General features: G+C 36.1%; 1 protein-coding gene across 7 annotated transcripts in view; it reads right to left on the bottom strand.

The window, feature by feature from the left end:
* SLC8A1 (solute carrier family 8 member A1) overlaps positions 1 to 26,856 on the bottom strand; it is a 244,860-nt gene that overhangs the window by 54,375 nt on the left and 163,629 nt on the right. The gene's annotated exons all lie outside the window — the stretch shown is intronic.

The raw sequence follows: 26,856 nt of genomic DNA on the forward strand, positions 1-26,856 counted from the left end.
TACAGCACAAATGAGCAGAAGCATGGCCAATTTTACACAGTTTATACAGATTATGCCTTTAAATTATAATGTAATTAAACTTTTAAGTAACGTGGCGATGAATTCATTGTTTAACACTTGACCAGTACATAACCCTAACCCTAACCTATGGTCACAAGCCACGGTCATCCCCATCTTCAAAAAGGGAGATCCCAGCCTAGTTGAAAATTACAGACCAATCTCCTTATGCTGCGTCACCTGTAAAGTCATGGAATCAATTATTAACCAATCCATCATCCTCCACTTAGAGACAAACAACCTACTCTCCAATAAACAATTTGGTTTCAGAAAAAAAACTATCCTGCAATCTGCAACTCTTACACTGCAAAAACATATGGACTAGACAACTCGATCAGGGCAAAGCAATAGATGCAATCTACATAGACTTCTGTAAAGCCTTTGATTCAGTGGTACACGACAAAGTACTCCTAAAACTATGGTATCTCTGGACAACTGCATAACTGGATAGAAGCATTCCTGTCAAACAGACAACAAATGGTCAAAATTGGGAGTGTCCTATCAAATTCTGTACCTATCAATAGTGGTGTCCCCCAAGGCAGTGTTCTAGGACCAACTCTCTTCATACTCTACATAAATGACCTCTGTGTTCATATTAAGAGCAACTGCATCCTCTTCGCTGATGATGTGAAGCTATTCAAAACCACAGACAACTGCTACCCTTCAAAAAGACCTTGACTATGTATCAGAATGTTCAAACAAATGGCAACTTCAAAACCTCAACAAATAAATGCTCCGTCTTACATATTGGCAAAAAAAATAAAATACAAGCTGAATAGTCAAGACCTTGTTGATGATCCAAGCTCTGTAAAGGACCTTGGAATACTCATCTCTAATGATCTAAGTGCTAGAGCCCATTGTAACTACATAGCCAAAAAGGCGTTAAGAATTGTTAACCTAATCTTACGTAGCTTTTTCTCTGGTAATATTACACTAAAAACTAGAGCATACAAAACATTTGCTTGACCAATACTGGAATACAGCTCATCAGTCTGGAACCCACATTACATATCTGATATTAGCACAGTTGAGAAAGTCCAGAAATATTTCACAAGAAGAGTTCTCCACTCCTCTACTCGTTGCAGAATACCTTATGCCACCAGACTTGAAATTCTAGACCTAGAAAACCTTGAATTATGCCGTCTTCAGTCTGATCTAAGTATGGTATACAAAATCATATATTGCAATGACTTACCTGTCAATGAATACTTTGGCTTCCACCATAACAACACAAGAGCACACAATAGATACCAACTCAAGATTAACCACACCAAACTTGATTGCAGGAAATACAACTTCAGCAACAGAGTGGTCAATGTCTGGAATACTCTAACTGACTCTGTGGTTTCTTCCCCAAACCCCCCAAATTTTAACCTTAGACTGTCTACTATTGACCTCACCCCTTTCCTAAGAGGTCTGTAGGGGGTGTGCATAAGCGCATCAACGTGCCTACCGTCCCTGTCCTATTGTTTCTTTTATTTTTCTTATACCGTGTTTCTCATATAAGGCCGGGTCTTATTTTTTTTGAGCCCCGAAAAATGGCTAGGCCCTTTTCGGGGTGACTTAATTCCCACCCCCTTGCATCTTCGGGCAGGCGGGTGGCGACGGCTTGGATGTTGACCTCGGCGTTGGTGTGGCACTTTGTATCAGGGTCAACGCAGGCAGCACCATATCCAGGTGTACAACAAAAGTATTTCCTAACAGCAAGCCCCCACCATTCCCCACCATTTCGCATGTTTTAATATAGGCCTTAATTTGGGGGGAGGGGCTTAATTTCATTTCATGCCTATAAAACATGTTGGGACTTCCTATTGGGGGAGGCTGTATTGTTGGAGAAACAGGGTATGTACCCATTTTATGTATTCATAACTATGTATATACTTATATCTATTATCTTGTAAGCGATTGACAAATAAATAAATAAATAAATAAATAAATAAATAAATGAATAAATAAATAAATATATTTTCAATCCTTATTTCTGCAGCCTTGGTGACATGGAGATGACATAGTGCTAGCACATACAACTTACCCTTACTGCCTCTAGTTTAGAAATATTTGTGACATTGTAGCAGCCCAGTCTTATATATTTAAATGTTTCATCACTAGCTTTCACTGCATTGTGAAAGCATTTTAGGAAAGGTTCCTCTTCCCCCATCCCACTTTTTAACAAGTGATAACATCTGATAGTCCTGAGGCCAGTAAAGGATTTTGGACTATAGGAGATTATAGGCAGAAGAGATATTTGGTACTTGAACATAAATATGCAATACACCTCTATGCTTTTGTTTCCACCAGGTTGCTCAAAACACAACACATGGCACTGATCTATGTTTCACAAAAATTGCAAGATATCAGGGGCTCTATATGACTGGCTTCGCAGAGATAACAGAGATATAGAGTTATATTTCCAATCAAAATGCTCTCACTTGAAAAGGTAAGTGGATGCATATTTTAATTTTAGCTATATAGATGTTTCCTCCAACGAAATGTTTCAGGTAACACAGACAAAAACTGTTCTTGAAGAGCAATTAATTCAGCCTCTAAGGAAGATGTGGACAATTTTCATTTATATATTTCCCTGAATAAATTGCATTTATTTCGCCACTATTGCAAATGGCATTTTACCTACAGATCTAGTTTACATTCAATTTTACCTAATTTATAATAGCATGACAATCACTTGACAGAACCCTTATTGCAACATGTAAGGGAAATCCCTACAAAGGGATTTAAAAAAATACAGGCTATTTATGATATGATAATATATTGTCTGGAGCTTAACAGAGGAACAAGGAATGGATGACAAGGAAAAGGATGATTAAGCAAATGTTTTGCAACCCAGAAATTGAATGTAAATATTACTGGCACCCACTTTATTTCTATCAGTGCCTATTTTTTCATGTACTCATCCTGCATATGTAAAAAAAAAAAAAACACACCTTTCTCCTTTTAGCCCTTTTTCTACATTTAAGAAACTTGAATGCCTAATGTAAATTTTATCTCAACTCACTTTTTAGTCAATAAAGTTTACTTATGCCCAAGCAGCCCAAAAGCAAATTACAAATATAAGCTAAACCTGACATTAGATAAAAGTTTAACAAATAAAATATTTAATACATATTACATAATATATTTAAGACTTATATCAATATACTAGATATACTACAAAAGGAACAGTCTCCTTTAAAACAGAACTGGAAAACAAAAGACCGAGAATAATTGATTATTCGTGCATAATTCACAGAACATATTTGATGAATTGTTTTTGCTATCCAAAAAGGCATTCTATATTCACCAGGGAGGAGTCTTCCATCTGTTCAAACTACATTGGAATCTCTCTCAGGCGTGTTTAACTCTCTTTAGTTATAAGAAATAAGTTTAAATGTTACCAATTTGCATGAATGGAGTTTATAATTTGATTAGAGTTAATTTACAGTAAAAAATGGGAAGGCTACATGTTACATGGCTGCCATGCTCTAATAAACTCTTTCATACCGCAAAACAGATTTGAGGGAGAGGGAATGGGATGTAATAAAGATAATATACCATCTCCTATTGCTCCACTTTTCCCCAAGTCCCTTCTTCTCGTTTTTCTTTTCCTCCGTGAATTTGAGTTTCTATTTGTAATGGTCTTGAACACTTCAAGGAGTTGAAATGGATTTTTTAATAAGGAAATAAATTTTTTTCCTATCACATATTTCAGGAACAACCCTCCACCCCCAGCAAACTCTTTCAGCACAGAAGGTACCACAAATGAAAGAATTCTATACCAATAAACCCTCAATTTTCTGAAGCTTACATCTAAACTGTGTCTACTGCCTAAGAAAGAACTGCATGTTTTGAGACAGCTAATCTGCTCCAATTGCTCAGTAAAGTTCAGTTTAAATGAGTTCAACATGTCCATCAATCAAAAATAACCCTGGGAAATATTTCCCAGGGTTATTTTTATAACGGCTGTGATGTTTCCATGTTTCTGCTTTGCCAGGCCAAGAACTCATAACAAAATGGGCACAATTTGTTTTTTTTTTGTTTCCAGAGCTATTCAGAGTGAACATTTCCTTTGCCCCACGCATGAAGACCACAACTAGATCAGCAACACTTCATTCAACCCACTGTTTCCATCTCCAAACTAATCTGAAGCTGTTATCTTCATGACTTTAACTTCTCCCATCTTCCTCTTTAACTTCCTCAGTGGCTTTTATTTATATCCAAAAGGAAAGTTTTGAAAAATGTGAAACTACACACCTGATCTGTTTAATCTGATTGAGCTTTTGAAACATTTTTAGTTTTTTCTTCATGAACAAGTTATATAAGATTATTTTAAAAAGTTAAATACATTACAATGATCTATTTATTTATGTGGCTGTGCATATTACATTGAAGTATGTTGCAGGTTGTCCTGAGCCATTGAGACATTGGGTGGCATACAAGTGTCTCTAGAAATACTTGCAAACATACATTCAATTTCACAGATGGTGTGGCTAAGCAGGGACTATAAACTAATTCTCGGGCATTACTGTATCATTTTAATATGTATCCCATAATCTCATTCCATACATTTGTCTTATACCATGAAAACATGCATGTTTTAACTCTTGAATTTCATTTTTACATTTCTGTAATTTCATTCTGATCCTCAAATGGGTTTTCCACAACTCTCCTCTTTATTATTTTTTAGTATAAGATCTAGCCCAAATATACATTTAATAAAGTATGTTGTCTATATTACAACAATTCTGCTTGAAATGCTGCCAATCTTGCAACATTTATTTTTGATCTTGTGCCCATTGCTTTATGGATACCCTTAGAATTCTATACTCTTACTTATTGTTCTGGGTGGAAGCAAGCTGAAAAGATTATCCAGGTTTGAGGGTTAAGTTTTATCATATGCCAAAGGAACACTGCCTTCAAGGTGACCTTTACTTCTGGTGACAGCATTTATTTATTTAACAAATTTATATGGCTGCCAGCTCACACATAGGTGACATTTAAAAAATCACAATATAAAAAACCCAGACCCATTCCCCCCCCACCCCCATGGCAGCAGCAATTCACTCAAAAAATTCATGCAATTTATTGGCAGTGGTGGGATTCAAATATTTTTTACCACCGATTCAGTGGGCGTGGCTTGGTTGGCGCGCTTTGCACATGTGTACACACTTTGCATGCATGCACGTGCCAAAGGTACACTTTGCACAGGCGCAGAGGTGTTCTAACTCGCCTCCTGCAAGCCTGCACGATCCCGGTCACTTCACTCTTCTGTGCCGCGCAAAGCAGCTGCGCTTCAAATTCAGAGGATAAAGGTGAGTACGGGAGCCCAGGCGGGCGGGGTGGGCCCAACAGCAGAGCGGTGGAGAGAACTGGTTTGGTCTCTGCTGTTCATTGCTGCTATCGGCTCAGCAGAACCGCGCCGAACCGGTAGAATACCACCACAACACTAACACTACAATAGAATTGGAAGAGACCTTGGAGGTTTTCTAGTCAAACCCACTGCTCAAGCAGGAGACCATATACCATTTCAGACAAATGGTTGTCCAATCTTGTCTTAAAAAACCTCCAGTGATCAATATACCCACAACTTTTGGAGGAAAGCCATTCCACTGGTTAATTGTTCCCACTTTCAGGAAATTTCTCCTTAGTTCTAGGTTGGATCTCTCTTTAATAAGCTTTCAACCATTACATTTTATTCTGCCACTCCTTAGCTTCATATGTTACAGAGAATTTGCTAGAAAGTTCCCTCACCTCAGGTATGTTAACGATATCTGTTTTATTTTTCAATTAATATTAAAAAGACTCTGGAAGTCCTGAACTATTATCTGGTCACAGGAAATAATTGGCTGTATAGAAATTAAGTCTTAATCAGCCACAAAGATTGTAATTCTTTCTTACTTATATGAGGCATTTTTATGAATTCCACCATATTATTTTTGTAATGCAGCGATTAGTACAGAATATTTTTTATAGTGTGATTGTGTAATCTTCACGATCTGCTTGGCTTAGCTTTGGAAATACAGAATAACTATTCAAAGATTCACGGAGAAGCATGGAGAGAAAGGGAGGGGAACAGGGTGGTGTATGTTTGCTGGGAACAATTGTATAATACTTACAGCTATTGCTTAATACTTATTAGTGTTATGCTATGATTATAAATAGTATTGAAAAAATATTGAACAAAATAAATTAAATAACAAATTGAAATACATAGCTATATTGAATGGTGGTGAGCAAGCTTTGTTTTCATTGCTGAAATTGGTCTTATTAAAAGGTTACTTGCAAAGGATAATTTCAAGGTAAAACATGTATGTTTCCCATTGTCAGTACCAACTATTTTGGATCTGAATTATTTGCACTTTTAACAACCAATGGAACATTTTGTTTATTTGACTATAAAACTGAAAGCAAGACCATGATTTGGACAAAGGACTTTGTTTTGTACTGTTTGGGTTCACTGAGAACACTTGTTTGTGCTTAACTTTATGGTAACCTCCGTTGTTTATATACTGTAGTTTCAGCTAAAATAATTTTGCAATCTTAATTTTGTTAAGTTTCATTCCAACCCAGAAGTCACATAAATGAAGCTATCCTTGCATATTTTTTCTCAATATTACATACTACTTCACCAACAATAGTAAATGCCGGTGGTATCTGTTTCCTATCATTAGCTATAAAGAGCAAGGACAAAAGGTGCTATTCAAAATTACATACAAGAAGAGGTTCCTATTTACAATATATATTTAAAACTTGGTGCAAAAACCCTTTTTCAAATAAAAAAACATCATTTTCTGATGCCACCCATTGCCCTCTCACTTTTGAAATTGTTCCAAAGGCTTGTTGCAGCAGAAAGTCAGTGGAAAATGGAATAGTAGCACCATTTCGACACAAAAATGCCTGTGCAGAGTAATTTAGATCTCAGTATATACTTTTGAGTATAAATGAACAGCTGACAGATATCCTGAGCAATAAATAAAGTTGTCAAGTTTAACCCAGAAAGTACAGAACTCAAGATTAAAAGAGAATGGAGCAAAAAGAAAATGCATTTGCTTATTTGGACTTTCTTTACAAGGGATTTTCAAATCTCAGCAACAGTTCTGAAGTCTTTTTCTGGGAGAAAATGCCAGAATAAAAAAGGGACATTAATTTTGCTAGGGTAGAAAAAATGACTTTGCTTCCAAAACTGGCTGATACCAGGCCTTTTCATAATCAAACTGTACGTATTATTATCTGTCAGCATAATATATATGAGTCATGATGACAACCTCTTTAATTTCACAACATATAGGCAGAGTTAACCATAGTTTCAATTGGAAAAATTGGACCATCCTAGACCAAGCCCCCAAATGCTAGGGTATTTCTAGAAGCCTGGCAATCTGACAAATTAGCCATCAATAGACACATAGACATTAACAATATCTATAGACTATGCAAAAACACAGTCAATTCGCCAAAAAGGGAACAAAAAGACCTAAGCATCTCTTTACTTGCAATCAGCACCCAGATCAGCATAGATTTATTCTAAGATTAACATCAGATAAACAATCAAATAAACAATATCAATAAACTGCTAAAAAATCCAACATCAAACAGCCCAACCAAAGAATCTCTAAGACCACCCTCATCAACACTGACATGGCAAGATGCTAGAATATAAACTGAGAGTAGCAAACCCCATTCCTTACTAGCATTGATGATGTTACCTAGTTTGGGTAATGAAAAAACACAATCCCTTTTTAGCTCAGTACTTCCCAGTCACTTCATCTCAGACTCAGACTTCATCTCAGACTAAGAGAGTCTGCTGTTACCTAATACTTCAATTGCCATACATAAATAATAGCTCCTCCACCAGTGGTGGTATTCTGCCAGTTTACACCGGTTTGGGCAAACCGGTAGCAAGGATTTGGCATGTGTCGCTGAACTGGTAGTAAGTTCTGGCTGGCCACGCCCTGATTCACCTGGTCACCGCTGGCTCACTTTCCCCATCCGCCTGACGCTTTCCCCATCCGCCTTAAGGTATTTCTTTTTTCCCCTCCTGACAATCAGCTGTTCATATGATCAACTGTGCCGGGATTGCCCTAGCTTGTCTTACTGCTTTGCCCAGAGGCTCCCCTGAGGCCCAGATTTTTTCTTCCTGAGCCCCAGGCGAGCTTCCTGGGAGCAAAAACACCCCCTAGGAGGCTCCTGAGGCCCAGAAGGCCCCAAAATGGAGCAAAGGGGGGTGATGTGCCCCCCAGGCTTGGTTTTTTTTTCTTCCTGAACCCCAGGGGAGCTTCCTGGGAGGAAAAACACCACCCAGGAGGCTTGCCTGAGGCCCAGAAGGCCCAAAATACGGGTGGGCTGCAAAAAAGAAAAAAAGCCACACCCACCCAGTGACATGGTCTGGCCCACTAAGCCACACCCACCAAGCCACGCCCACATAACCAATAGTAAAAAGTTTTGAATCCCACCACTGCTCCTCACTAATATGGCAGTGTAGCTACACTGAAATTGGAACTACTTAGAACAGAAGGACGCTTAGCCAAACCTATAGAGGCTTCAGACATTCTAACAGTAAGCCCTTGAGACTACCACCTATCAGGTACTAGGCACACCAGTCTGACAATAAGGTCCCTCTTTACAAGATGTCCCTGCAGATATGAGGTAGTGCTTGTCACTGTTTCTCCAAGGATTACCCAGGCTAATAAGGTGATAGTAGTGTCTGCCCTATGTTCCACCCTTATTCTCCATTGGAGAACAAATTTGTTTTGGATTTGCTTCACTTCTACTGAGGCAATAAAAACATAGTCCTAATGATAAAATAACCCTTTTCCTTTTTACAGAGCACAGTTGCAAAGGCTCAGCAGAAATCCTCATTCAAATGTCAAATCCTTTGCAGATCTTTGCTTTGGAACAATGATAGTGGTGATTCCCACTCTCATTCCCATTCCCTACTCTGTCTGAGTAGCTTTATGCAACCTCAGTTACAATAATGGTGCTACTTCCATGTCCACTTGGGATTTGTTTCTCCAATACCACTACAGCACTTTGTTTCAGCTGAAAGCAAAACTTCTCCAGGATCAATATATTTCCAAGACTGTAAACCTCCATTGATCAGTTCTTCTATTTCTTCTTCTATGTACCTCCCCAATACTTCATCAAGTGCCATCCAATCTAAATAATTGCACTCTAGGGTCTGCAAATTCTACAGTTGAGTTTATAAAGATATAAGTTCCACAATTATCTATCCTCCATCATTCGAACAACAGCATTCCAAAACAATAATCCATGATAAGCAACCAGTGCCAGACATATGGAGCTGTTGATAGGAAATATGGAAAATCAAATGACAAATATTAACCTGCCAGAAATGTGATGTTGATTGCTACCAAACAAAGAAAGGTTCACACATATTAGAGGACACTATGAAAATGTATCTGACAGGAGGCAAAACTGATCATTTTGCCTAAAATTGTCTTCTGGAATCCTCCAGCTAATTACTGTGGAAATTATAATTCAACCTATCCGAGACAACCTAGATTATCAAAGCTGGACTAATGTATAAAGGCAGGTTGTAGAGTTGTAGAGATTCTGGTGATTATACTGGTGGCAACGTGGACTTGATTTGTCAATGATGACGACAATGATTTTACTAGTCTATAGACTTTGGATTTCATCTGACCTAACCTTTCCCCCCTCAACTAAGTCATAAATAGGTACATTTGTGGGCTGATAAATGTGTAACCATCAGCTCTGCTGACTCCTTGTCCTGATGCTAGCCATCAAACAACTAATCCAGCATGCTAGGCATTGCAGTTTAGCTCAGACTGCAATATATCAGAAAATTTAGCAATTGGCACTCACAAGTTAAGCTGTTTGAAAAGACCATGAGGTGAGTCACACGACTGAGTAAGAAATTGCAGGTTTAGAAAATAGGTTTTGGAAATTACTATACATTCCTGGATAATCTGGGATCACTCCTATGAGTAATTCAAGAAAAAAATATTTATGAAATGTTGCAAGGAAAACAATGTAATCAAAAGTTTAGAAAAAGCCTACGCACCTACTAGAGCAATTGGTATTTGTAGTCTGAAACTGGAAAATAGAGAGCGTTCAGTGCATTCTGAATAGGTTCCCTTCCTCTTTATTATAGTTCTAAGGCCAAGCTTCCAGTGATAAAAGCTTCCAGTGATGATGGCTGACATTTTTTACTGGCGTGCCTTGACTTTCAAATTCTGTCATTTCTGAGAAACATAATCAACGGTGACAATTTATTTTCCACAGCTCATTGGTTCAAAAAGTATTCCTAGGACATTTAGTTTATTGTACTGTCATAACTGAAAATTATTTGACACCTGCAAATTTGGGAAATGAAGGCATAAAAATATGATGACTGTAGTATTTAATTTGCCAATCAGACAGTTTCTATTCAGCACTAAACCTATATTTTACTACCTTGACTCAACATTAAGTTTAATCTTGAACAGCAACTAGTCCTTCTGAAAATGAATCACTCTGCTGGATGATTACAGTTGCAAAATTCAGTCAAGAAAGAAGCAGATGGGCAGAAGAGAAGTCAGTAATTAATCTAAATTTTCCTTTTCTTGTGTAACTCACTGAAAGAAAGGAGTGATGAAAATTTGAAGCTGTTTGTCATGTATGAAAATAGGCGTGGACCATAAAATGATACAATTCTGGGCCAAGGCTATTATTTTCAGAAATAAAATAATATGAAGGATAATATGAGGCTGTGGACAGTTTAAAATAAGTCCTGGAGGCAAGGTACCCAGAGGGTCTGGTGCTGTCATCAAAATAATGAAACCAGAATTGTGCCAAAATGATGTAAACTCCACTATTTTTGCATGTGCATGCAAAGGTTCTATTATTATAGCCTATCTCAATAAAATAAACTTCTAGTCTTCCCATGGAGTTTATTGGTTTCATCTATCTAGTGCGGCCGACAGCTGTTTTGCATGCCTGATTAAGCTTTCCTTCCCCTCTTTCTTTTTACTCCAGTAAATTGGGGTGACTGCCTAAATCATTTCCAAATATTATGTTGCTTCCTGGGACTTAAATAATATTTCAGCCTTCTCTGCTTATGTAACAGTTGTTGCATATTTTAATCAAGGTCATTTCTAAACTGGGACCTACAGGAGCAGAGGCCACTAGAAACAAAATTCCCTGCCAAGAAGGCTAAGTACACGAATTCTTTCAGATATGGCATCTAATTCCATGCATTCAGTTAGCTAAGAGCAATTTAATCAATTTGCAAGATTGAGCACTTGGCTGACTCATTTAAAAAGAAAAAAAAAATAGCTATGAAAAACTAAGGTCGTGATAACTCCCCTAGCCAAAGGAGAATGCATTGTCATGGTCTTTATTGAAAAGGGGAATAAGAGGGGAAAACACCATTTTCAGGGTGGGACTGTTAAGTCCAGTTTGAGTGCAGATGGACAATGAGATAGAAGTGGTGGCAGAAACATCTCTTGAAAAGTAAGTGAGCTGTCCTCATGCTGGAGTAAACAAACTGTGTTGACCTTTGCTTGAATAATCCAGACACTTTTTGTAATATCTCAAATGATTTGAAAATATAATTAAAATAATATAAAGTTTCTATGTTCTTATTATCCCATGAATTCTGAAAGAAAGATCTAAGATCTTTCCCCCCACAAAATCTTTCTTGATAATTAAAAAAAAATTATGGACTGTGCTGAAATGAGTAAACTGACATTTGAAATTAGAGAACAAGAAGATAAGCAATTTTATATGATATGGGATTTGTTTTATCAATGGTTGGATAAAAAGGCATGGTAATATAATAGACTAGATAATTTTGTGATAGAAATCTAATAGATTGATATAAAACATAATATAGATATATATAACCACTGGTTGAAAGTATGACATAAATTTTAAGATAAAACTTGGAACATCTCATATAAAACAACGGAATAAATAGTTTAGTCATGGATGATTAATAACTGATAAATAAATAAACATATGTTAGTTTGACAATGTGAAGACTGATATAAATTGTGAGTAAATGACTACAAAAGTATAGCACAAAAGATACGTAACCAACTGACACAGTGTATGTATATAAAATGGAAGAGGATTTTGTTTTTATGTTTTTGTATGTGTATGTTTGTGTTTAAAAATAAAATAAAAACTATTAAAGAAAACCTTTCTTGATAATTTAATAAAAATCAGCAAATCTTTACCAGTCTTCAAAATCATGGTTATATAGGCCTCATTAAAGGAAACTGGAAAAAATATTAAATGAACCATAAACCTCAAACCAAATAGTAGCAAAATTTAATATATATCTTATGTATAGCAGGATCAGGAGCCTTTCTTATTTTCATTGATTTAAAAGTATATAGTTTTTCTTTAAGAGCAAAAAAACTAAAACTTGATTGTGTGTAATCTCTGGAAGAGCTATTTATTTAAAAATGATTAATGTCTTCCTCAGTAATCTTTAACAGAATTATAACCTGAAATATAAAAGTGAAAAAGATGATTTATTAATTCTAACATTATATACTTGATTCATGACATTCTTAATTATGTAAATGGTATGCTGAAATTCATGTTTCATTGGAGAGGCCAATAATTTACCGGGCATTTCCTTTTGTTCATTCTCTTGACTTCATCTTTTAAAAGATAAAAAGAAAAAATATGCTTAATACAGAAATTTAAAAGACACAAAAGCATGATTTAGTTCTGAGCTAGATTGCTTTACATACATATAAAAATTCTTTAAATCTGTTTTCAACATTTTCTTTTGAGTGTTTTTATTCTTCCCATTCTCACAGGAAACACTCTAACCATATAGTTGTTAAAACACATGTGAAAAACATTTTGATCAATTATTTTCACAGAAAGTCTATTTTTTAAAATTTTATTCCCTCTATTGCATTAAAATGTATCCTTTAACAATGAAGCATTTAATAAAATCATATTTAATAAATACCATAGTATTTAATACATTAATGAGGTTATTGAACATTTAATTAACAATATTAAAATATCCTTCTGGGTCACATTTCTTTATTATATAAATGTTTAATGCTAAACTACAAACGTTTGTAATTTTGATCGGATTTATTACACTTCTAGCAGATTTTGAATTTCTACTTATAAAATCCACCATCCCTCTTCTACATAAAAATTCTTTCTCAGAATGGTTCTGTGAGGTGGGATTGGGGAATAGAACCTTCAGTTTTTAAATTGCCCAATAACGATACGGTTCTCAGGAGGATATCTAAGGCCATTTTCTTTCTGGGATATAATTAAAGGTGACAAAATTACACACTGAAAAGGTCAGTATTTCCATACATCAGAAAAAATGTTAACATAATTGAGACAACCTTCTAATGAACTTATAAAAATAAATCATACATAGAAAATGAAATAGGGGAAAAATTTCCCCAAAGCAAAATGAAACAATCAACAATTTTACAGGGCTTCTGAATGAGACATAGTGAAAACACAAGAGACCCCATCAAAGTCAAAGTGGTCCATTACCCACTTAAAAAATGAAAAGAAGAAATATTAAATTGTTCTCTGCAGATTCTAGATCAGGGTTATCAACCCTCAGTCGTGGACCGGCACTGGGCCACAGGATGCCAAAAATCAGGCTGCGCAAACAACAAAGCCTCATCTGTGGGATGCAGGCAGCATGCAAAACCATGTCTCTCCACTCCGTGGAAAAACCTCTCTTCACAGAATTGGTCCTTGGCGCCCAAAAGGTTGGGGGTCATTGTTCTAGATCAAAAGACTTCATACCAGAATCTAGCAATAAACATAAAATCACTTGAAAAAAAATAAAATCTCTTTTTGTTTTGCTGATAAAAAAGCTTTACTGAATAACTTTTGAACCATTTGTGGAGGCAGATCTGGAAAAACCATTATCCATTGTAATAGAATCATTCTATTCCATTCCAATGAACTGCTTGCTGAGACAAACTAAGGATATAATCTTATAATGTAAATCTTAAAAAGCTCACAATAAAAGGACTGGGTTTCTGTACTGCATATGAATAAAAATCCACAGGGTGAGCTATTTTGATTTCAAGCTTGCAGTTTGGCTGCAGTAAAAAAAAAAAAAGAAACATTCAATCTACAAATGCCTCCACTTACACGTTTAGGAATTAAACTTGCTCAACATTGCAGGAATGGTTAAACATTGTATAAAATGTGCATTGTATGAAATGGACTCTGCACACGGATCTCTTTGCCATGAACATCTTTTATTTACTTTCAACACAGTTTAACTTTCTGTGGCACGTTATCGAAAGTTAAATCTTTGCTTCACATGAAATAATCCTCCATTTTTTTTACCTTGCCATTTTCTTTCCTCCAAGTACCAAATCTGTTTTATGCCTCAAAGTTTCTTTCACATCCTATTCATTGTACTTTATTATTACACATAATGTCACAAATTATGTGACAGAGCAAAGTATCAAGCAACTGCATGTAAACATTGTTCTCATTTTCTGTGTCATTTTCTCTTGTGGACTAGGAAGTGGAGCAAGTGGCCAGTTTTAAACTTCTGAGTGTTACCCTAGAAGAGAACCTGACCTGGGTTGCCCACATTGCAGCCCTGGTCAAAAGGTCCCAGCAGAGATCATACTACCTGAGGCTTCTCAGAAAACAACAACTGAATGAGAAACTGCTGGTGACCTTCTATCGCTACACCATAGAGAACATTTTAACATACTGCACCTCTGTATGGTTTGCCAATTGCATAGTGGCAGATAGGACAGCACTCCAGAGGGTTAATGTCATTGCCCAGAAGATCATGGGTTGCCCTCTCCCCTCTTTGGAAGAACTTTATAGCTCCCGCTGCCTTAAGAAAGCTCAAAACATTCTCAAAGATAAAGATCCATCTCATCCTGGGAACCCTTTTTTTGAACTATTACCATCTGGCAGACGGTACAGAATAATAAAAACAAGGACAAATAGGCTGAAAAACAGCTTCTATCCCAGGGCAGTAGCTCTTTTGAATTCTGTGGTGTCGGGGGTTTCCGGTTCAAATGTGTGAAGGGTGAAGGATGTGTGTTTGTGTTTATTTTCATGGTCATGATGTGCACTGAAGATGGTGTTTGATTTTGTTGTATGAGGTGCAATGACAATAAAGTAAAGTAAAATAAAGTAAACTTTTGTACAGGTACCAATTATGCACCTTCCTAGACTTGGCAGTCCTGCTAAGAATCACTTATGAAATTTGAAAGTGGTGCTCAATCTTGAATGCTTTTTTATATGAAGGCATAGACTAGACAGGGTTTTAGCTTAGGATGCCTACTGAAAATCACTTTGAAGAATATGGACCGGACATCAATTATGTACACAATAATTATTTCCAAGTTAAATATTTGTAATGCTTTTAAAAGGGTTTAAGATTTTAAAAGATTAATATACCTAAGGCATATGCAGTTTATACATCACTCTGCAAAAATGTAAAACAAAGTAAACTGCAGCAAATTTAACAGTTTAATTCAAATCGCCTTGAAATGAGAGCAACCAGATGTAAAGGATTAAATCTCATTACTTTCCTATGCCACAAGCTTGAAATTCTAAAATGAAATTAAAACCTGGAGGCTCTAAAACTGATTGAATGAGAGAATTAAACCAGTTTGCACCTCCCTGACAAGAACTTATGGAACAATTTGAAACCAAGATCTTGCTAAAACCCTGTGACAATTTCAGTTTATGATCTTCAACTAGCACAGAACATGCAAGTATAATTCTCTATTCTTCTGGCAGGATTCATCAGGGAAAGATGACATACTGTATGCAGCCATTGTACAGTATACAATGCAAAAGACTGAGTCTTTCTAATTAAGATATTAATAATGAACATATTGTTTAATTTATGTTGACTTAGTTTTCTAGGAGGAGGAAAGATGAATATCAAAGTTTGAAGAATATTAAGAAAAACTTAAGAGGAAATGTCTCTAAACAAATGAATGAATATGTAGTTTGATTATAAAATGCTAACAAGCAATTGAGAGGGGAAAAAAGCAAGAAGTGATGGGAAACAAAATAAAGTATCATGGGAAGAGTGTAACTGGCTGGATAAAAGTCCACTAGTTTGCAACATATTATGGCTGGTTCCACTTGACCACTTACCGCAAGTTCCCAAATCAATATTAAAAAAAGACTTGAATGACCACAAATCTGCATACGTCTGGCAGCTTGAGGCAATAACAATTCATGAAAGGACCTATTTGTCTTCTTTTTTTATGTACAGTATTTAGGAGTTCTTTTAGAGAACAATTTTATGTCTAAATCTTTGTCTGTAATTAGTCTTCTCATATAATGTCTTGGGTCTAGGCTAATGTACTTGGGGTGAACCTGACTCCATATTTTTAGCTGAGGTTCTTTGGTGTTTACATATCAAACCCTGGGAAATGTTATACTTCTCTGCCAATTCTTTAGATAGAGGTCAAATCACCACCCCACAGCAAATTCCAAAAGGCTTTAACTTATAAACAGAAGATTGGTTTTGGGGGAGGGGAACCCTCAAGGGACATTTATATTCATATACAAGTTCAAGAAATATTCTTCTAAAATATAATTTGAAAAGAACAGTAAAAAAGTTGAAGGCATTCATTTCCATGCTATGTGAACATAACCAAAGACAGCTCAGAAAATCTCTTGTGAAAGCTCTAAGGCAGGGGTGTCCAACCTTGGCAACTTTAAGGCTTGTGGACTTCAACAAAGCTGGCTGAGGAATTCTGGGAGCTGAAGTCCACAAGCCTTAAAGTTGCCAAGGTTGGACACCCCTGCTCTAAGGAATGAGATAACAGGGACAAAAGTTGGGTATGAGGAAAGGTAAAATTGGCTTCTTAAATACAAAGCTTCTGCAATCTGCACAATCAGAAAAGAGACCCTACAGTACAAAGCTAATAACTAAAGCAGGGGTCTTCAACCTTGGCGACTTTAAGCCTGGCGGACTTCAAATCTCAGAATTCCCCAGCCAGCAAAGCTTTAAGCCAGGCTTAAAGTTGCCAAGGTTGGAGACCCCTGAACTAAAAAATCATTAGTATACACCAGAAACACAGCTTCAAGTCGTCCAGAACTGATTTCTGAGCTCATTCTTCAATTTACTTCATGGCTGCTGCTGATGTTATTTATCCAGGAATGTAGCAATACACAATTGTATATTGCTCTTGTGATGGTCTTTATCTCATTATGGCAGTTTCTTGTACATCATTTTTAATTTGCCTAGGATTGCTAGGTTGCAAGCCAAAGATCTGCTTTATTCCTTTAAATCTTTCTATTGGTTATAAAGACACAGCATGTTTGCTCATGATGGTAACCACAGTTTATTTAATTAAAAATGTGTAACATAGGCATCCTTTAGAGAAGTTGCCTCACTCAGATCTCCCTTTCTATTCCATTAACAGTTGCAGATCTTGTGGTAATTTGGGCTATTGGATTCCAAAATGGACAATGATGGCCTTTCCACTATATGTAATGGTTCAGAAGGAAGGACTTCACAACTAACAACAACAACTAAAATTCTATGGACATTAAGAGTGGGAAGGATATGAAAAGCAAATCCCCTCTCATGCATAGAAATTTTGTTTGTAATTATGATACATCATTTTTACTGAATTTGTCTAAACAAATTCTCATCTGCTATTTTGAGTATTTCTGCAGCTGCAGTTAAGTTGGCAATTATGAGATTTATTTTACTTTAGAAGAGAAGCCAACTGAACCCAGGCTACAGTTCTTCATAAAGTGTGCATGGCCACTGGGGGGATGGAGCCCATAGGGTTCTGTGGAATCAGATAGTTATAAAACATAAAACTTGGGTTTTGAACATCTGAATTCATTGCTTTTTTGGGAAGAGAACCTGAACGCTGAACTTTTAACAAATGGAGAGCACTTAAAGGAACTATATCAGATCAAGACTGTCTTTGTTATAAAAACAAATGTTCTAAAAAAAGCAGCCTTGAACTGAAATAACATATTATAATCACACTAAGTTACATTTTAGAACATTACAACGTATTCATTTTCCTTTCTCTTTCTAATCTGGAAATCACCTCACATTTTCTTTCATGCTTGCTTCCTACTTCCAGAAGTTCATTATACAGTTTAAGTCAATCTTTTAATTAATAAATGCTGAATTGTTAATCCATATGTCTGTGCGTGGGTAACTTCAAGGAGCTGAGCTTGTCACAGAATTACAAAGGAACTGATTTCAAGCATTCCCAAGCAGGAGGCATGACTGATAGCATCAGTGTATGCGTATATGTGTATACACACATATACACAGACATATACACCAATGGATGTGTTAAAAAATGGAACTGTTGTTGAGAAGAAGATACAAACGTGGATACGGGAGCCAACAATGTGAGAGCTATACCAGTTTTGCAAACATTTTGTATTTCTTTAATGTAAAGTACAGATCTGCGAATGGGAAAATTTGCTACTTTTGTATTTGCTTTTATTTGATGATACAATTTTCTAAAGTAGAGTCTACTCATCAAATGTATACATAGTGTCATGTCACTGAAATGTATAGATAGTCCGTGATTTACTACCATTCATTTAACAATGGTTTGAAATTACAATGGCGCTGAAAAAAACCTAACTTATTACCTTCTCCTTGAAGTTACAACTGTCCTGCCACCACCTGGTCACATAATCATGATTTAGGCATTTGGCAACTGGCTAGAATTTACGAAAGTTGCAGTGTCTTGCGGCCACATGATTGTGATTTGTGTCCTTTCTAATTGGCTTCCAACAAGCAAAATCAATGGGGAAACCAGCAGGGAAGGTTGCAAATCACAATCATGTGATGTTTCACTTAACAATTGTGGTGATTCACTTAATGACCACAGCAAAATATTTCATTAAAATGATACCTTAGTGACCAAGCTGCTTAATAACAAAATTTCCAGTCCCAGTTGTGATAACAAGTCAAGAACTACTTGTACACAGGCTCTGTTCCCATCATTAATGGATGTAGGTTGCCACTGTGTCAACACTGCCTCACAAATCTTATTAAGGATATTGTAGTACCATTTGCTAAAACAATGTCAGGACTATCATTATCAGTCTTGCGCAATAATTTATTTATCCTTGCATTTATATCTCAAAGAGATGAATAAAATAGAAATATAACATTATCGAGGATAGGAACACAGTAATTATATATGCGTTATTTTTTCCTCTTTATCTTAAGATCATCCGATTAAATCACTTGGCTTAAGTAGCTTGTCACGTTTGATATCATCAACCAGCCTTTTCCAATCTGGTACCCTCCAGTGGTTTTGGGACCACTTTCCACCCACCTTCTAATCCATTGTGGCTACACCTACAACTTGGAAGGCAGCTGCTTGATTCAGGCCTAGTGCGATCATGTATGTCACCTTGGGTATCTTAAAACATGAAAATTTCTGCATCACAGAAAATGCTTTCAATTCTTTCCTCTACTCAGTATGCTTATTTGCAGGAATCTGTCTATCTAATCAAATGGCCAATGGAGCAGCATCTTATTTGATTCTATTCTAGGAAATGCTGGTGGCTTCTTTTAGAATTTATCAACATAGTATTTCATGTACTGTAGCAAATGAACGAGTAAGCTGTGTAACCATCATACTGCAGAGGAAGCATAAGCACCTGGCTTTGACATAGGACATGGAGGAACTGAGAGGTAGGGGGCAGATTTTGGAATAACTATTTAAGCTCATACATTAAACATTGCAAGGCAGCTATACCATTTGGAGGGGCTTTGGAGGCTCTTCAAGATGGTATTAATTTGTCTCTCTGTAGTCTTCATTAGTACCATTTAATTTGCCTCCTGGTTTAAGTAGGATTCTGTCTCGTTTAAGGGGGCTTTAAATGGGAGTTTGGGAAGTCCACTCAACCAAGCAGATTAAAGGACTTGAACCCTTGGCCAGATGGCAGCTGACTGGAGATTTGGAGTCATCCTGTGTGGACAGATGTGAAAGGCTACTATGCTGCTAAGAGGGTCTCAGAAAAGAAAAAAGGAACTGATATTCTGTGAAAAGAAATCTTTTCTTCTTTAAAAAATGACCTGCAGGGAAATTATGTGCTGAAAGTCTGAGTGATGGTAATACTGACAACTTCACTGATGGGCTGCTTTTGCGATGTTGCTTTGAACTTCAGCAAGGCAGTTACCCGAGTTGATAGGAGGGGTCATCACTCAGTGGGAAACCTCATCCTTTGCATGCAAAAAGCCTAGAGATAGAACTACAAGTGACTCCTGCCTGAAACCCAGCAGGATTTCTTCTGGGGAATATAAATAATGACCTAGGAAGGCTAGGAATGTGGTATTAACATGAGGCAATTTTAATCTTATCCACTGCAGGAAACGGTGAGCATTTCTTCCTCCATCCAACTAAACAAATTGTTGGGACAAAACATTTGCTTAAGTATCAGGTAGAAAGGACATTGAGGTCTTTGTCTTGGTAGGCTTACAGTTTGCTGACTGAAATATGTAGAGCCCAGTATAGTGAGGCAAAATTAAACAATGTTCTTTGATGTCAGTGTTGTCAAGCATTGCCAAATACAGCCTGCTTAGTCAACACTTATAAGCACTCTACTTGCTAGTCTTCAATTGGTAAGGTTCAGGGCACAAAGCTCCTTATATGAACTGAGAAGATAGCCACTGAGCTACATGCTGGCTCAAAAAATCCTGATAAAAAGCCATGAAGAGAGAAACTGCACTTATTCAACTGCTGCCTTGAAGTTACTTGGTACTTCCAAACTATCTGTTCTTATTCTCTTATCCCACAGAAGTTGAAAGGGAATCACTATTTCTTTTATTGCTGCTGGCCTTGAAATACACGGAACATGCTGAGATCATGTTGACACCAATTGATGTCTTCCAACTGACCAACAGGAGGTCAAATAAAAAATATTTCAGTCAGTGCACTGTCCCTGTGGTAGTGAGAGTCCTGGAATTGAAAAAAAAACCACAATCCTTTTCCCCTATTCAACATAAAAAGGGAGAATCTTCATTTTGGGTAAACTGATCTGTATTTGAGTATCTGTTTGCTGAAGAACAGGCACTGTTAGCCCAAAGGAAAGCTTCCTAGTGGTGACATGATCATTCTAGCTCCATTTCAATGCTCATTGAAAATCTGAAGGTCACCATGCTCAAAAATCTCCAAATGGGGGCTCGTCCTACCTGGCACCTTATTCCTGGAATTTTTCTTCCTTACTTCCAATTTCAATCTGCTAGGCGCTGTCAGCATTCACTGGATAATTTCAACCCAGAACTTGAAGAAAGACGATATTTCTCTCAAGATTAAAAGTAGCATTTATTCTGGGGGGCGAAAAACTGTTTTTGACAGTTATTCATGGTAGTAGAGGTATTTCAAGACCATTTACAAGGTTTGGGTGATTAGTTTTTCTTAATTTCATTCTTTAGATTACTGTAGTTATAATAAAAACAAAAGATTCCTTTCTTCATTTTTAAGGGATACTCTTAAAAGTGAGGCATTACTGTATAGGTTAAACCAGCCTTCTCTCCAAATACAGTACATTGACTATATGTTGGCTAGATATGATTTGGAGGGTATCAAAGTGGTGAAAGCCACTGTCTTTTTAAGGAGGGGAATCATTGGAAATATTTTGTCCAAGGATTCTCCATGAATGTTATAAATCAGTACTAAGTGAATGCTCCTTTTTGCAATAAATAAATGAACAATTCACTGCTGTCTTTCATGAATGTTACATAAACTTAAAAGAAAGAGCATGTAAAAGTACAAATCACACAAAGATTCAATATTTTCTGGTAAGAACTATTATCTTAACTTGGATGACTGTGTATCGTTTCCCACTCATCTTTATATGCCAAGTTATACATAAATACGCATAAAAAATAACACATATCCTGCCTCAAAATACATAAAATACGAAAATCTAACTACTTCCAGCTATTTGCTATTTTGGGATATTTTTATGCATTGTCTTTATTCAACATAAATAATGTAGATTTAAGGATCGCAACAATTTGGTCAGAAACTCAAGTGACTGGAATAACAGTTGATAAATATCAAATGTTTTTCTAACACTTTGTTTCCTCTTTTTAAACAGCAACCATTCATTTGGAATTTGCTTGGTCACCTCCAGATGCTTTGGAACACAGCTCTCATTGAACTAGTTATAGCCTAAAATATTTCTTAAGGCACAAATCTGGAACAGGTGAGCACAATGAAAAGTCTAATGGATCTTTTTGATTTTGGACCATGACTCTTATAAGCAAACTACTCTAAGAAAGTTTAGATTGCCCCTTAATTGAATGAAAATGTTAAATTTCACTTGATTGTGTTCACACCAATTCAAATTTAACAAAAAGAAAATTATTTCTGGATTTTGGCATGACTTTTGAAGCTGGGAATGAGTAACATTACGAATGAGTATACATTATTACATAAAGAAATTTCTTTTCATATGCATATTCTGCTTACAATAAAATGTAGTTCAGCACATAGTACATTTCCCTGGGAGAGGTACCCACATTACTAAGAGGTATCTACAATTTTTATAAAGACAGACATGTGACTGCTGCATTGCGGAATAAGCCATCACCCTAGCATGCTGCAAACATTTTTTGGAGATATATGCATGCATACATAACATAAATCAGTAAGTACTTTCTGGATAAGATCCACTGATGTAACATATCTAAATCTCTTTAAAAACACAGTGAAGGAACTATATAAATGCCATGGCAATGGCATGTACAATCAGCCTATGTCTCATTTTCAAAGCCATGTAATTACAGATCTCTCCTGATGTTTTTTATTTTATTTTATTATTTATTATTATTTATTTTATTTTATTTTATTTAAGGTAGTGCCAAAGCAGGGATAAGCTGTGAAGGTTATACTACAAGTTACTTTGGGCAAACATTTTTTCCAGATGATAGTAACATAAGGCATTTCCTGTGTTAGTAACTGAGGCATGTTTAACTTTTCTCTGGTCAGGAATTCTCCAGAACCTTTTCTTCAAGTTGTGTTTATTTCCAGTTTCAAAGAGCTGAGCAGTGGGGGATAGTCTTCCTATTCATCCTACTGCCAACTGTCCCCTGCAAATTTCAAGCATTGCACTAGGATTAAAAAATAAATGTGAGGTTTAGGAATACTCTATATGCTGCATAATCTGTGCCTTTAGAATGTCTATATATGGTCCTGCTGTTAAATCTCATTGCACAGAGGATACCGTTAAAAAACATACTCTATCCTTGGGCTGAAAGAAGGGAAGTACATACACTCATCCATTTAATATGGGATTCTAAGAGAAATGATGTGCATAATTGTTGCATATAGTTGCACATTTCAGATGGTTTTATTGCAGGTTTTCTTTAATAATAAAAGAAATAAAATTACATATTGAGAATAAATGTGTGAAATGTAAATGTGTAAATGTTGCACCATCTGTCATTATCTACATAATTAAAGTTGTAAAAACCCATATAACATTACCGCCTGCCATGAATTTTGTTTTCTATTTCTCATCACCAAAATGTATGGATAAGGTCCAAATATTCTGAAAGAATGCATCTTTTGATTAAAACAGACGTGGCAACATAACTTGATCCCCTTGGATCAGAACCAATGATTTTTTTTTGCAGAAGTTGTCTTGACAACCGCATTACAAGCCAGCTGATTTACAGATGAAATGCAACTCTCCCCTATTCAGTGTATACCGAGCTTTTCTACTCAGAGAGTATTCATTGAAATAACCATCCATTTCCCATCAGCTCAATAAGGGGCAACCACTTCAGAAATCAATAGACAATTCTGAAACAGATCTATTATCAACTCAAAAATATTTCTCTTGTCTTTTAGAGTTGTCAGCAGAAAGGGAGTGGGGGGAGTAATGCATACGTTAGATAATTGCTAGGTGGCCAAAGTTTCTGGTGCGCAAGATTATTACTGGAGAGCATGATTGATGATTCTTGGCTATGGATGTGTCCCATTGGAGAATATACATCCAGGGTGTGGGGGAAGACCAGAGTCCAGGATGAGATGAATGATGTGTCTCAGTGTCGGCTGCACCCAGATAATACCACTATGTTCACTCCTAATAAATGATTTTTTTTAACTCTGAGAGATGCAGCTAGAGACCCATGATTCGAATGGGGTGGATTGTCGGACCCCTGACATCTACTGAATTACATTGGGCAATCACTCTTCTCAGTGTAATAGTCCAATCCATATACAACACAGCCTTACAGGCTTCTCTTTGGGATATCTGGAATTCCACCAGAATATACTACCAAAGTTTATCATAAAAACATTGAAATTTAGCAGCATAATCACTTTTATAATTAATTGTTTTTTTCAGCCCATCCCAATCCATGGATTCTAATTGGTATACAACAGAGTAATAATAACACTAATATGGAGAAAAACAAAACAAACAAGAACTGAAATCATCATTAAAAAAGAATCACCTTCCCTACAAAATGATAGACTGAAAACCGGGGAGGGGGGGATTGTTTGAACTGTTTTCCAGAATGCCAGAAGTGAAGGGAGAAAAGGCTTCCATATCATTTGTGCATTAACATGCATTAGATTTAATCCAACTATTTTACTATAACTCCCCCAAAATTCCAAAATGGAAAAAGGATCAAATATTACAGCCTTACCACCCTCATTAGGTCACTGTTACATCCCTTTCATAAGATGTAAAAAGAAAAGTGATTATTTGTCTACATAATGGTAGGCTAGTTTTCCTCTGGGAGTTTCTGGTAGTTTAGGAATTTAGAGTTTGGGAATTCTGACATCAGTTCTTATGACATTCATTTTACTCATGTATTTGTGGAATGAATTGGAACCTACAGTACACTTACTAACCAAATATTCTGAACCAAGTTCTCAGCTCGAAAATATGTGAAATGCACATCCTGATGAATTTGGAAACCTGTTTAGAAATGCTTATTTGGATAGAATAAACATTAGCTCCACTAGCTCCAAAGAACCGTTTCACAACGCAAATGCTACAATTGCTGAAAAGCCTTGACTTCATCCAAATAGCATAAGAGACAGTCAACAGACCAAAAATAATATCCAACATACTAGTTATAGTATGTAATAATTACTTTCCACATCAATGCTAACACCTTGGAACAATGGATTTATGAACACAAGTAAGGCTACTTTTTTTGACATCACAGTGTAATGCAATCCTAGAATATTGATTAGCTAAATTGATTTAGCCCTACACTGGTTAAAAATACAATAAACATTAGAAATAATATTTTATAGGAAGCACCATATAAGCTATGCATGACTCATCCCACATAATGATGTTATTCAATATCCTTGAGATAGGACTTTGGAGATATATGATGGACTACAAATCTCAGAATTTCCAATAGTCTGGCATTTTTTTGTCCCAACACTTCTGAGCATTAAATTAGGAAGGCTCATCCTACACTGGCTCACGTATGTGCACACTGACATGCTTCATAAACTTTTACTGAGAAATGGTGAATTACTTATAATCGTTGGTGATGCATTCATTCTTAACCTAGTGTGGCTAAAAGTAAAACTAAGGTATTACTAAAATGTATCGGTTATTTTTTTAGAAATGTACACTGTTCATTATTGCTGCAGAAATTTTAATGCTAAAAATACACAAAATTCTAAATGGATACTATTCTTACAGTTTGCACATTTTATTCTAGGAAAGAGGCAGTATATTTGTTTTCCTCCCTTATCATTCCAAGATCTATAAACAACAAATAAAGTTAGCTTCAGCACAGAAAAATGAGCTTTTATACATTTTTTCAGGTATATTTGGTTAATTAACCTGGAGTAAGAAGCTATAGAAACACTACCAAATTTCCTGAAATGAAAGTATCTTCAGAATAAAACACATAAGAAACATTAAAACACGGGAGGAGGTGTCCCTAGTGCTCTGTGAGCTTGGCTGTTTTTCTTGCAGATGTTTCATTACCTAAACTAAGTAACATCATCAATGCTAGCTGATCTAAGAAAAGATATCTGACTAACACTGATGATATTACCTAGTTTGAGTAATGAAATATCTGCAAGAAAACAACCATGATCAGAGAGCACCAAGGACCCCTCCTTTCAACCCTGAGCTACAAATAATCTCTTTTATTAGTAACAGTACAGTAAAATATACCTTACGGGTAGCCATCACTCACTGAGTTACTCATAGGAAGGAGACTTAAATAATAGGTACATGCAGATTAATAATATATATGATACAATTGGTTCAAATAATATTACCTAATTAAGGACGTGTATTGCTTGCAAATAGTCATTATTAGGATAAGTGCACATTGTCAGGTTGGTCAAATCAAGGGTAGATCTGAAGAGTTAACAATCAGGATCTTGGAAAGATCCCAAAATTATAGAAAAGGTAATGCTCTAAGAGTGACACATATAGCAAATTTCCACATGGTCATGGAAAATATTAAATAAGAAGATTACCTGTTGGTGTAATTTCACTAGTGGGATTAATTTAAAAACTGGCTTGGGAATTGCAATGCACTACACAAAATGAAATATAAAAGAAAAAAGAACATACAAGCAGAGGACTAACACATGTGTCCAGCGCTGAAGACTATCTACTATAATACAAATATTGCAGAGGACTCCTCCAAAACACCCCTAAAGATTTGATTAAAATGTTAATGGTGTAAATAGATTATAATAAAATTGTGAGCAGCTGAAGCAAGTAGTGGATATATGATAGCAAAAAGATTTGGTTAAATTGAAGAATGATAATGATGATAATGTATGTATGTTTTTATCTGCTCAATAAAGCAGTCAATAAAACGGTCAGCTAATT

The sequence above is a fragment of the Notechis scutatus genome, chromosome 1 (assembly GCF_049901735.1).
Source record: "Notechis scutatus isolate UNSWTSFEM ecotype Mainland chromosome 1, rNotScu1.2, whole genome shotgun sequence".
NCBI classification, from domain to species: domain Eukaryota; kingdom Metazoa; phylum Chordata; class Lepidosauria; order Squamata; family Elapidae; genus Notechis; species Notechis scutatus.